Source organism: Hordeum vulgare, chromosome 6H, assembly GCF_904849725.1.
Source record: "Hordeum vulgare subsp. vulgare chromosome 6H, MorexV3_pseudomolecules_assembly, whole genome shotgun sequence".
NCBI lineage: Eukaryota > Viridiplantae > Streptophyta > Magnoliopsida > Poales > Poaceae > Hordeum > Hordeum vulgare.
The window spans coordinates 275,130,526-275,144,682 of NC_058523.1; positions in this window are offsets into that span (position 1 = coordinate 275,130,526).

A 14,157-nucleotide genomic window follows, 5' to 3' on the forward strand; every position below is an offset into this window, starting at 1 on the left:
GTTGCTACAAGGTGTGGTTGGTCTTTATTCACTTTTCTCTTGAACTTCAAAAATTTCAGCAAAAAGAAATTATGTTCAGGAGGAAGTTTCATGGTGGTTCCTCAAGTAAGAAGGGTCCGTGTCTTTCTATTCGGGAGCCCGATCCTAATCAACTAAGGGACGCACCGGTACAACCATGTGAATGGCCTTCCGATGAGTTCATGATCGAAGCAGGCTTCAAGGATGAGTTTGATACACTTGTCCGCAATGCTGGGTTAGAAGAATTCCTCTTAGATAAATGTGAACAGTATGCTATGCTCACTGCCTCTTTCGTGCGTAGATTTAAATTTTCAGTTGGCCGTGACTCATCCATACTGTTTGATCCGTATGATAAATCCTACACCATGGAATTGGAGGATTTCAATAGGATTTGCAAGATACCCGATGGGGGTAGTCTTAATGATGGTGCTAATTCTCCGGTTAGAGATTTTGTCTCTAGTATAACTGTTGGAGAAACTAGAGACATCACGCAAGCTACCATAGGAAGCATTCATTGCCCTGCCTTGCACTACTTTGCCCTCTTCATAGGTAGATGCATTAACGGCAAGGTTGAACATTGTCACCTATGCGCATCCGACCTTAGTATCCTTAAGAGAGCAGTAACAGGTGACAGGAGCTTCAACATGGGAGCTATAATAGCAAGGAGGCTGAATAATAATGCCATTCATGGGGATGTCTTTGGTGGGATTTATGCTACGCGCTTAGCAAATTTTCTTGGAGTACCCATCCGTTCGGGAGATCCCCCTCTCCGTACAGCCTACCTTGATCGTGTCGCTCTTACACGCTATTAGTTTCTCAAGAGGGATGAGGAATCCCTCGTTTACCGGTTAGTATTTAACCGGCGGTGTGCTTTTCATATTACGCTTCCTGCTCCTGCCTTCTTTGACTTTCAGGTTAAACTAAGATATTACATAACCATTGGAGAAGCATAGGAGTATGAGAGGGAGGCTGAGACTTCTCGTCTCCGCGAAGCATCTATTCATGCAGTGGCTGCAGCGCTCCCGTACAACCCACATTATGATTTTGGGTATCACCCGGACCAGCCATGGGAGTAGACCAAGCTAGGCCAAAATCCTAAGCTTGGGGGAGTACGTGTTTGCACCAACTTTACATTCATGCTTATGCTTTCACTTTGTTAGTCGGTGTTTACACTTTGTCACTGTATTATCCATGCTACTTTTTTTCGTTTTCTTGTTTTCTTGTTTTGGGTCCTTTTGGGAAAACCCAAAAAGATTTTCCTTTCTTCTTTTGCTTGTTGGGAGCTTTCCCGTGTAAATAGTTTTCTTTTTCTTTGAGTCGAGGTAGAAGACCATGGTTACAATGTGTGGGGACCCCGACTAGCAAGTCGAGTTCGCCATGCCTAGTGACCCCAAGGATCAATGTTCACTTAACACATATACTGAATAATAGAGTCTTACATCCAAGTACCGAAATTATTATATCAAACGACCAGAAGGTCGGGTTCAAGAGCAAGGCCTAAATCCAAATTAAACAGATACATCGAGTAGCGGAAACTCGTAAGGGCTAAGCGGTGCCCATGCCATCAAGCCTACACCGACAGGAATTCTGACTTGGAAGCTTCCTAGATCGCAGGTTCGTCTCCGACGGCGTACTTGTGGCCAAACTCTGGTCCTTCCATGTCTGGTCAATAATAGAACCAGTGGCAAGCCAATGAGTACTTTGAATGTACCCGCAAACAGCCCATGATATGAACATTTATAGTGAAGAATAACAGTAACATGCATCTTTAGTGGAATGCAATTTGGTGGAATGATCAGGTATATGCAGCAAGTTAAAGAATTACTCTTTAAGAACAGGTTACAGATATCAACATATCTTCTAAGGATTGAACACACCGGGTTCACCCTATATGCCAAGTCATCGGACTTGTCATAACCTCAATGTATTAATGAGGGCTAAACCATCCGGGTTTACCCTATATGCCAAGTCACCAAACTTGGTCATATATTAACATGATTATAACAACACCTTTTTAACACCACACACACACACTTGGTTTATGCGGAAACACTGGACGTAGTTTAAGCAGCACCACCCAACTGTCCTTGACCGTGGACACGACTATTCGAAATGTTTACACTCTGCAGAGGTAGTACGCTGGACCCACGAGAAACGGGAAACTTCCGTGTCATCCACGACTCGCGGTATATCACATATACCCGAGGTAAGTACCCGATCATCATCTTTCCCCTGACGATACTAGACAAAGAGGTCCACTCGATTGGTACCCATCCCATATGTTGTACGTCTTACGAGTGTGGACTCTGGACTGTATCAACCATGCAGGGACCAACGGTGTGCCTGGAACTCATAATAATGGCATAGTCGTCCTACCTAGCATGACCCCATCACGAGAGTGACACCGATCACTCCCGCCACTAGTAATGTGGCTCTTTGCTAGTACCGACTAGAGTAATCAACAAAGGGGTATCGTGGTCGTACTGGTAAGGTTGGGACGGTCGACACATCATAAATCTAATCCCATTTCCGAAACCATACTCACACAAAATCACCGGTGCATCACTTCACCAAAAGTGATCACCAACTCATCATCACCCTCGGGCATTAGTGGCACCCGACGGGGTTTTCATAAACTCTTTATTTAACTCATCATCATACTTGTCAACATGGTAATAACATGACCCTCACGGGGTAGGGTCAAGCTCAATGCAATGATTCTATAATTCTACTAGTCCGCATAACAGTAGCATGATCCTCGTAGATGGTAGGGTCAAGCTCATTATGCTTGTGCTCCGAGGAGCCATATGAATAACATCACTACCATGCAAGTGCTTCGAAGAAGCCTTCGGTACCATCACATCAACGATGAACCGGCATCGTGATCTCATGCAACGGGAAAAGTACCTTCTATTCTAGCATGCATCATTTCATATGCTTAAGTCATGGTCAAAGGCTGCTTGCCTTGGTCAGCTAGGTATTCGGGGTCTTCGAGGTCTTCCGCTCCGAATCCTCCGTCACTCGGTAACTCTACCGTCGAGAAAGTAATAAATAAATAATAGCTCTCACTAAAACAGATCACAAAGTGCTTTTAAAAATGTTGCAAAGTTTGAATAAATTCAATTTATTATTTTGGAAAATGTTCCCTATAGTTTTTATTAGCTAAGCATATTTATTTAAAAGCAAAGAGAAGCAAACAAATGCTTTTAATATCATTTTATTATACCAAAATAGTTTCTGTTTTTGATAAGTGTCAAACACTACAGAATCAATTACTACACATTTTCAGAAAATTACTGGTGGAAGAATCATATTTTTCTAATGGCTAAGTATGTTTATAAAAATCATTTAAGTTGCTGGATTAAAATAAAAGTTAAAAGGCGAGGGGGGAGATCCAGCCGGCCCAGCCAGCAGGCCTGGCCACAAACCTGACCTGCGGGCCCCTGGGGTCAGCGTCAGTGGATGCGCACGCTGGCTGCCGCAGGACACCGACAGGTGGGCTCCACCTGTCGGGTCCTTCTCCTACCTCCAGCCAGAGAGGTGGAGACGGATGCCGGCGAGGATACTGTTGTCCTCAGGCCAAACTAGGAGCGGGAATGGATCCCTGGGCGTCGAACTAGTGGCTAGGGGCACGGATTCGCTCGGGAAAGTTGGGGGAAATTGTCCTGGCGTCAAGGGGAGTGTAATGGGAGGTCGGGCAGCGCAAGAGCCGACGTGTAGCCGGATATCGACCGAAGCTCCGAGGCGGAGGGGCCTCGGTCGATCTCGAGCACCAGGGCTCTGCGAGCTTGATTGGGTGTCTAGGGGGAGTCTACTGGTTGTGCTGAAGCTTCCTGGGGTGTGCTGGGGTGCCGGGGGGACCTATTTATAGGCTAGCGGCGGTGAGCCGACTCGGGCGCGCCGGTGACTCACCGTGGCGCGCGTACGAGCACAGTGAGGTGCTGGCCGCGAAACCACGGGTCCGGGACGTGGTTTAGGACCTCCTGGTGCATCGGCCGCAGAGGGAAAGCGAGTGGGGTCGAGCCGCAGCGACCGTGCATGCTCGGCCGCATCGGGCGCGCACGGGCACGCGTCGCCTGAGCTCTTGCACGAGGGGAGAGGGTCCCTGGGGTAGCTTTGCACTGAATGGTTGTTGGGGGAGCGTTTGGACATAACTCGGGAGGTTGGGACCGACCGGGGCGTCGTCCCCTTGCTGGAGGCTTTCTGCAGCACGCCCAGAGCGTAGTTTTGGCATGCCACGACATGCTGGCGCACTCTGGGGCACTTGGGACGTGTTCTCCATGTTCTGAGTGTTGCTGGGAGTGTGCCTAGCCGTTGTGGGTTAGTGGGAGCAAGGAACACTAGTGTTGCCAGTACTGCCATGCGGCTCAAATTGAAGTTCTTGTCACTTTTGCTTGGAGTTGGGGAGGGGCTGATTGACTGGGTGCTCAGGGTGTTCTGGGGCTCTAACCCACCAAGTTTGGGGCCTTGCCATTGGGTAAAATAGTGGCTAGGAGGGTTTTTACCTTCCTGCCAGTAGGTGTTCGACAGTGACTTGGGGTGCTTCCACTCCACCACTGGAAATGAAACTTAACAGGTTTGGTCTTGGGGTAAAAACATGGGGTTTCACAAAATTTGAGCTCCACGGAACAAGTTTAGCTTTGTAAACTTGAAAATGCCTCAAAATGACCAGTACTGTCCTTTACAAAGGAAGTGTGGCCAAACAGAGTCTCACAAATCCCATCTTTGGTGTGGAGTCCTCATTTGGGGTGTCTAACACCTCTGCAAAGTTCTCAGCTCCATTGGAGAAACTTTGCAATGTAGAGTTGTTCCAACTCTTCTCTGGACAGAGAGGGTTTTGGGGTCATTAGGTGCACTTCCACACCTTGGATCAAGGTGAGATTTTATGTGAGCACCTAATATGGCTTGGGAGGGCTCCTATAATTTTATGGGAATTTATTGAGATCATTTCCTTTGGAAACATCTCAACAAGCTAAAACACACAGAAATGGTTTTCAGGGTTTTACTCAGATAATATTAATATAAAATAGGGTTGAAAATCTTATATATGGAAAATATATGTCCTTTTGAGCTTCCATGAATTTACTCAGAATTTTCTAAGGCAGGAAAGCAATTTTCCTTGTGGGAATATCATTCCTGGCCTTAGAAACAAACATAATTATAAAATAGGAAAATAATATTTTAAATCACCAATTAATGTTTTTAATGAATGAAAATAATATTTGGATCAGATCACCAACTTTGGTTGGAAGTGCCACTTGGCTTCTTGAGCTAGTAGTGTATCCCAACATGATGAAGGTGATCTTGATATAAAGGAAAAAGGGTTTTTGAAGAGAGCAAAATAATAAGTTTTTCATTGCTTTGAGTCATCAAAAAGCAAGCATTCACTCAAACAAGGGCTGACATTGCACTCACAACATTATTTGAAAAAGTTTTAGCAAGCTCTGATTTTTGCAACATAAAATACTTGTGGTGAAAAACAGGGTGTGACAGACATATCCCTCTTACAAGAATCTCGTCCCCGAGATTCCTAAGCTAAGCGTTAAATAGCTCAGGAAATTCTGATCGGAGATAGTCTTCACGTTCCGACGTGGCTTCTGCTTCGGTATGGTTGCTCCACTGAACCTTGAAAAACTTGATGGTGCGGCTTCTGGTGCAACGTTCGGCTTCATCCAAAATGCGGATCGGTTTCTCGCGGTAGGTAAGGTCTGGTTGAAGGTCAATAGCTTGATGATCAATGTCCTTGTAAAGATCGGGACGGTTCGGCACTTGTAAGCACTTCCGGAGCTGTGACACGTGAAACACGTTGTCCACACCCGAAAGCTCAGGAGGTAGCTCCAACTGATAAGCTACTTCCCCGCGCCTTGCCGTGATCTTCAAGGGTCCAATGACCCTTGGAGCTAGCTTCCCCTTGACGTGGAAACGCTTGGTCCCCTTGAGAGGCGTGACTCGCAAGTACACCTGGTCTCCGGGAACAAACTCGACGTTTCTGCGGCAAGGGTCCGCATAGCTCTTCTGCCTTGACTTAGGTGCCTCCAAGTTCTCTCGGGCAAGTTGAACCTTGTTCCCTGCTTCCTGCAGTGCTTCCGGTCCGAAAACTAGTCCTTCACCGGTTTCGGACCAATTGAGCGGGGTGCGGCACTTCCGCCCATATAACGCTTTGAATGGGGGCATCTGAATACTGGACTGGTAGCTGTTGTTGTAAGAAAACTCAGCAAACGGCAGGCAGTCTTCCCACTTGGCACCATGAGCCAAAACACAAGCGCGGAGCATGTCCTCAAGTATCTGGTTTACCCTCTCAGTCTGTCCGCCCGTTTGCAGGTGGAAAGCCGTACTGAAGGAGAGTTTGGTTCCGAGAGCTTCTTGAAACTTCTTCCAGAATCTTGAGGTGAATTGCGTGTCGCGGTCGGACACTATCTCCTTGGGGACTCCATGGAGACTCACCACTCGATGAATGTACAAACTGGCCAGCTGGCTGCCATCGTAGGTGGTGTTAACGGGGATGAAATGGGCCACCTTGGTCAAATGATCGACTATGACCCAAATGGAGTTATGACCCTTATTCGACCGGGGCAACCCGGTGATGAATTCCATGCCGACTTTATCCCACTTCCATTCCGGCACTTGAAGAGGTTGCAGCAATCCAGCAGGTCACTGGTGTTCAGCCTTGACTCGCTCGCATACATCGCATTTAGCGACATAGGAGCCAATTTCTCTCTTCATGCCAATCCACCAGAATCGTTCTTGGATGTCTTGGTACATCTTGGTACCACCTGGATGGATAGAGTATGGTGTGTCATGAGCCTCTTGCAGGATCAAGTCCTTAAGTTCGGCCTTGTTAGGTACGCACAAGCACTTCCCGTACCACAGTACTCCTTGCTCATCAATCGAGAATCCTGGGGCTTTGCCTTCTCGCACCTTCCTCTTGAGGCCTTCGATACTCTTGTGCCCCTTCTGGGCTTCCTTGATGTCGTCGGCCAGAGTAGGCTTGACCTCAAGGTTGGCCAGGTATCCTGGTTCGACTATCTCAAGTCTAAAGCCCTCCATCTCTTCATACAAGACGGGTAACCTTTCCTTGAGCGTGACGTTCAGGGAGCCTGCCTTTCGGCTTAAGGCATCGGCTACCACGTTCGCCTTGCCGGGATGATACTGAATGCTAGGGTCGTAATCCTTGATTAACTCAAGCCATCTCCGCTGCCTCATATTCAGCTCCCTTTGGGTGAAGATATATTTAGGACTTTTGTGGTCTGTATATATATCACATCGCTTCCCGAGAAGGTAATGTCGCCACGTCTTCAGAGCATGCACTAGAGCTGCTAGCTCGAGATCATGGGTGGCGTAGTTCTCCTCACGCGGTCGCAGTTGCCGTGACAAGTACGCCACGACCCTGCCATCTTGCATCAGGACTCCATCGAGCCCGGTTCCAGAGGCATCACAATATATCACGAATTCCTTGTTGATGTCTGGGGTAGCTAATACCGGGGCGGTAGTTAGCCTCTTCTTCAACTCCTTGAAACTTGCTTCACACGCCAGTGTCCACTCGAACTTCCGGCCTTTCATCAAGAGCTGAGTCATAGGTCGAGCGATGCCGGAGAATCTTTCTACAAACTTGCGGTAGTATCCCGCGAGCCCTAGGAAACTCCTGACATCCTTCACGTCCTTGGTTGATTCCCAGTTGGTCACTGTAGTAATCTTGGACTGATCTACGGCCAAACCGCGTGCCGTCAGGGTATGACCCGGAAATCCAACTTCATTCAGCCAGAATTGACACTTGCTGAATTTGGCATAAAGCTGGTGCTCTCGAAGCTTTCCCAGAACTAACCTCATGTGTTGCTCATGCTCCTCTTCGGACTTGGAGAAGATTAATATGTCATCGATGAACACAACGACAAACTTGTCCAAATATTCCATTAAGACCTTGTTCATGAGGTACATGAAGTAGGCTGGGGCATTTGTCAAACCGAAGGGCATGACAGTGCATTCGTATAGACCGTACCGGGTCACGAATGCAGTCTTGGGTATATCTTCAGGTCGAATCTTCAACTGGTAATATCCCGATCGAAGATCGATCTTGGAAAATACCCTCGCCCCGTTTAACTGGTCAAACAGGTCTTCGATCTTGGGGAGCGGGTACTTGTTCTTAATTGTGACTTCATTAGGAGAACGGTAATCGACGCAGAGTCGAATGGTACCATCCTTCTTTGAAACAAATAGAACAGGTGATCCCCAAGGTGATGCACTCGGAAGGATGGACCCTTTCCTGAGTTGCTCATCGAGCTGCTTCTTCAGCTCTGCCAGCTCTTCGGAACCCATCCTGTAAGGCTTTTTATATATAGGCCTTGATCCGGGCATGAGCTCAATGATGAACTCGATGACTCGGTCAAGAGGCATTTCGGGTAGCTCGTCAAGAAAGACGTCTGGGTATTCCCAGACTACAGGCACTTGATCAAGCTCTACCTCGGATAGACTGTTGACTCGAGGCACTTGAGCCGATACTGGCTCAGAGACAAACTTGACCTTGACTCCTTGGTTGCTTGTCATGGTAATGGCCCTGTTGGCACAGTCCAAAAGACTCTGGTGCTTGGCCAACCAATCCATGTCGAGGATTACTTCTACACCTTGCGATTTAAGCACAATGAGGTCTCCCAAGAAACTCGTCCTATTGATAACTATCTCGACCCTTCTACACCCTAGGTTGGTCCTCAATACTGCTCCCAGGGTTTGAATTGCCATCTGCCCACGGAGTAGAGTGGGTTTTAGACCACACTTCTCCGCAAACCCTTGAGTAACAAAAGAATGCGAGGCACCACAATCAAACAACACTGTTTCTAGAGTTGAGTTGACGAGGAACGTACCCAGAATGCAGTCCGGGTCTTCCTGCACCTCTTCTGCAGCGATGTGATTATTTCGGCCCCTGCCATTGAACTGCTGGTTACGGGGGGCCTGGTTCCTTCCTGGTGCACCTTGACCGGCGTTGGGTGCATTGGGAGGCGGTGCGTCGGGATTCTTATTGGGGCACTTCCTGGAATAGTGCCCAGTCTGACCACACCCAAAGCAAGTGACCTGCCCCGGAGGGTTGGTCTTGACTCCACCGTTGTTCGGCGGGTTGACTACTGGCTTGGCTTGCTGCTGAGGCTGATAATTCTGGCGGAACACCGGATACTTGTACTGCTGCTGCTGAAAGTTGGGTTTCGCAGGTGCTGACTGCCATGGTCTTGGTCTTGTGTTACTGGGTCCTCCACTGCCTATCAGTTTGCGCTTGCGGGTGTCGTCCATCGCACGATGCTTGTCTTCCAGCATAAGCGCCTTGTTAACCAACTCGCTGAAAGTCTGGCAGTCGCAAACCACCAGCTGGTATTGCAGGGACTGTTGTAACCCTTCCATGAAGCGTTCCACCTTAGCGGCCTCAGTGTTAACATCTTCGGGCGCGTACCTCGACAAGAGGTTAAACTTCTGCAGGTACTCCTTAACAGTTCCAGTGCCCTGCCTCATGGCTCAGAATTCCCGCTTCTTAATGGTCATCAGTCCAGGTGGAATGTGAGCCGCGCAAAATCCTTTCTTGAACATCACCCAAGTGATGACTTGCCCTATACACATGATCTGGAATCCATCCCACCATGCCATGGCGGTGCCTCCGAGATAGTGAGAAGCATAAAGGACCTTCTCATGATCGTTAGTGCACTTCACCAGCGCAGGTCTTCAATGGTGCGAATCCAGTCATCAGTGTCAAGTGGTTCAGTCGTCTCCTTGAATATGGGGGGCGTAGTCCGCATGAACTCAGAAAGAGTAGAGCGGCCACCGCCATTCCCATTCCACGGCAGGTTGTCCACGAGGACTTGAGTCAGCTGCTGAATAGCGGCATTGCTAGCTTGACGCTCCTCCCGACGATCTTGAAGGAACTGAGCCATCGTCAAGTTCTCAGGAGGAGGTGGTGGCCGAACGTCTCTAGGCTGCTCGTGGTGACCTCCAGCGTGAGCTTCTCCTTCGGTTCCCTGCGGCGTCCCTGAGGAGCCGGCGCCGGGGTTGCCGAAGGTGCTGTTTCGGGTTGCGTTCACCATCCTGTCATAGAAACAGATAGGTCAGAATGCCACCTTGCTCGGGAATACAAGGATCCGCTCCTAGTAAGAGGGGTTCCAATACGTGCATGTGCCAAGTTTTCAAAACCAAGGTTTTTGAAAAACTGGAAATTGTATTCATAACAACTAGGTGATGTAGTCACTTACAGGCTGCCTAAGGCAATAGGTGACTTACATCAAGCACACATACGCAAATTAAAAACGGATACAAGGATACCCTATGCTCGGGGTACTCCTAATTGCCTACGCTAAATCCTACGCGGCGGACTGCTCGGTCTCAAAGGCGGATTCAACAGGATCCTCATCTTTGTCCTCGTCTTCATCAACATCTTCTTCCTTTATAGGAGTGGAAGAAAGAATCCGCACATCACGCGTCTCTTAGGTGAGGTGGCAAAGATCTCAGTGTACTCTTCCGCTGTCAGGCGGCGACTCCGAAGAGGGACTGCCTGGATGGGTAACACACCACCCCTAGTGGCAACAGTTGTCCTCCCTTCAGGTGCGCCTGCCTTCTTTATTTTGCGGTTGTGCATCTTCTCAGTGTGGAGCAGGCCCTTGACTAGATGCAGCACTTGGCGAAGCTTGACTGATTCCTTAACCAGGAAGTGCGTCAGGGTGTCCGACGAGAGGCTGAAGTAGGTCTGAAACCTTAATGGCATCCCATCCTCCATGGCTGGGGTGAGTGTCCAACTCCCATCCACTCCTTCCTTAATGAAAGGTAGGTGACGAGTGACAAGCTCATTAGCCATCTCAGGGAGGATGCTGCGGAGATGCACGAGCGCCTCTCGTGCGGCCGTCTCCACTACCAACATCAGCTCTCCCATTTGTGGTCCTTCAAAGAACCAACTAGACGGGGAGTCATTAGCCTTCACTATCACGTCCACGTGATATTCCGTAGTGTCGGCGTTGACCCAGTGCTCGTGGTAGAGGAAGATGGGCATGCGACATACGTGGCACTTCTTGAGACGATCCACCAGGAGTAGTGGAAAGCCGGTCTCCAGAAGCGTCTCAGGTACGGCAGCCATCTACAAGGCATAGGAGAGAAGTCAGAAGGTTGTATGTGCAAAAGTCTTGTGCAAGGTTGGCGTCCTAACGTTCTCGGCTAACGTCCATGCTATCTAAGGCTTCCTATAGGCAGGATGGCTCTGATACCAGTTTTGTGGGGACCCCGACTAGCAAGTTGAGTTCGCCGTGCCCAGTGACCCCAAGGATCAATGTTCACTGAACACAGATACTGAATAATAGTCTTACATCCAAGTACCGAAATTATTACAACAAACGACCAGAAGGTCGGGTTCAAGAGCAAGGCCTAAAGCCAAATTAACAGATACATCGAGTAGCGGAAACTCGTAAGGGCTAAGCGGTGCCCATGCCATCAAGCCTACACCGACAGGCATTCTGACTTGGAAGCGTCCTAGATCGCAGTTTCGTCTCCGACGACGTACTCGTCGCCAAACTCCGGTCCTTCCATGTCTGGTCAATAATATAACCAGTGACAAGAGAATGAGTACTTTGAATGTACTCGCAAACAGCCCATGATATGAACATTTATAGTGAAGAATAACAGTGACATGCATCTTTAGTGGAATGCAATTTGGTGGAATGATCAGGTATATGCAGCAAGTTAAAGAATTACTCTTTAAGAACAGGTTACAAATATTATGGGGTTATAGTCCTAGGGTAGGGTCATAGGCCTGCCCTATAAGTTCTACCCAAGGACTACCCTTCATAAGGGATAAGGCCCTTAGTCAGTTCCGACTGAACTAAGGACTTCCCATCATCCAGTCGGTAACGGATCTTCCACCGTCCAGTCGGAGGTGAGCATTCGGAGTGTATCAAACTGACCGACTGGATTCCACTCTGTGCATCGTAACCCCCCTCCAGGGAAACGGTCGTACGTTTCCCTGAGCCTTTATTAGCATTTAAGACATACGTTACATGTAACGTAGGCATTTAATCGCCACTACTCCACCCCTGTGCACCGAACCGTCGTGGAGGGCAGCGCACTCTATACAAGCCGCCCTGCTCCACTGGTGCAAGGGTTAGCAATTCATTGTAATCCATATTCCACTCGACAACAAGCTCCCAGAGCACTGAGACGTAGGGCTATTACCTCCACCTAGAGGGGCCTGAACTCATACAACCTCGTCGTAGCTAAGGCTCTGCGCATCCTTTCGTACCCTACACATCTACTATCAGACTTATACCCACGACAGTTGGCGCCCACAGTGGGGCAGGAGTCTAAGCGACTTCCGGCGAGTTTGCGACTACATCTTTTCGTCATGTCATCCGGTCGAGATTCGAGCATGGGTCACGAGATCCTCTTCGGCGCTCTCTCCTTCATCGTCGATGATTCGGCATGGCTTCGGGACGCCCCTCTCGACGTCGAGGCGCTTCCCCGTCGCAGAGCTACGCACTTCCGTGCCGGCGCCCGCGGCATTCTTCTTCTCCAGCAGTCGGCTCCAGTGTCGACCTACACCGTCGTTACGCGCCGCAACAAGCGGTTCCGCCGTCCGCGACTCCAGCGTTGGGTGCAACACGCCCAGGCGCGCCAGAACGCGTCTTCACAAGTGGCGGTCCTAGAGTCGGTTGTGGTTGCCCCGCCGTCCCAGCGCTCGGACTCGGTTCCGACTAAGTTTCCTTCCGAGTAGTTGGGTCGCGGGCCTGCAGCAGAAGTAGACATGCCCAACTCCCACGAAAGTCCCCGTCAAGCTGGCCGGAACGAGCACGAGATCGGCGAAACATCCGGCGCTCGCCGTCCACCTCGCCGTTCTGCCAGTTGGCACACTCGGCGAAGCAACGTGGAGTTGTTCTGCACTCCCATCCTCAACTTAGCTGCCGCAGCCAAGATAGCCGATTCCCTTCAGCCGACTGATTCAGAGGCTGGCAGGGGGATCGAGCAAATCCGCGCACTGCTGCACACGGCGCAGCAGCAAAATTCGGCGGTCTTCCAGTCGCACAACAGGATCCACAATAGTTTTGTTCATGCGAACACGCATCGGTCAGTTCACAACCCTCGTCCTCATCAGCGACACAGGGGAGGCAGCCGTTCCATAAATCCCGAAGATCGTCGCCGTTCACGCACCCCTCCGCGGGGTGGGCCCTATGGCCCCGACATCATGATGATCGGCGTTTAGTCGGTGACACTTATGACCCAAGGCCCGACGCGAGAGGGCATATCGCCCAGCGGAGAGTCGACAGGGGCCGAGCCCACCGCGATGGTCACGACATTGACCGTCCGAGTGGAAGCAGGACCGTCTTTTCTGGTCCAGAGTGTTTCAGTCGAGCCATCCGTTTGGCTGACATCCCTCCCAACTTCCGATTGGCGACGGGGATCAGCAAGTTTACACGAGAGTCCAAGCCAGAAACGTGGCTAGATGACTACCGAGTGGCAGTCCAGATCGGAGGAGGGAACGACCACGTCGCCATGAATCAACTCCCTCTGATGCTCGACGGCTCGGCGCGAGCGTGGCTGAACCAATTGGCCCCCTCAAGCATCTACAGCTGGGCAGATCTGGCCCGAGTGTTCATCAGGACCTTCGAAGGGACGTGCAAGCGCTCTGCTGGCCTCGTGGAGCTCCAGCACTGTGTCCAGAAGCAGAATGAGCCCCTGCGCGATTTCATTCAGCGTTGGACGACCCTCTACCACACGGTGGAGAATGTCACAAAGCACCAAGCAGTCTGCACCTTCAAGGCAGGCGTGCGGTACAGCGATCTGTACCTGAAGTTCGGTCGAACAAGCGACATCTCCATGAGCAAGATGATGGAGATAACGGCACACTATGCAAATAGCGAAGAAGAGGACAACATCCGTAGCGGCAAGCACAAAACAGTCGCCGATGGAGATGGGAATAACACTCGGAAGCAGAAGCAGAAAGCTCCGTCCACTCTGCAGGCAGAAGCTCCAGCTGTTACCAATGCCAAGTTCAAGGGCAAAGGGAAGGCTCAGTTCACCCCCTAGAAGAAGTAGTTCAACAACCCCATCCTGGACCAGCCATGTCCGATCCACACGAAGATGGATGAAGAGGGCAACGCCATATATGCGAACCATACCACTCGGCAATGT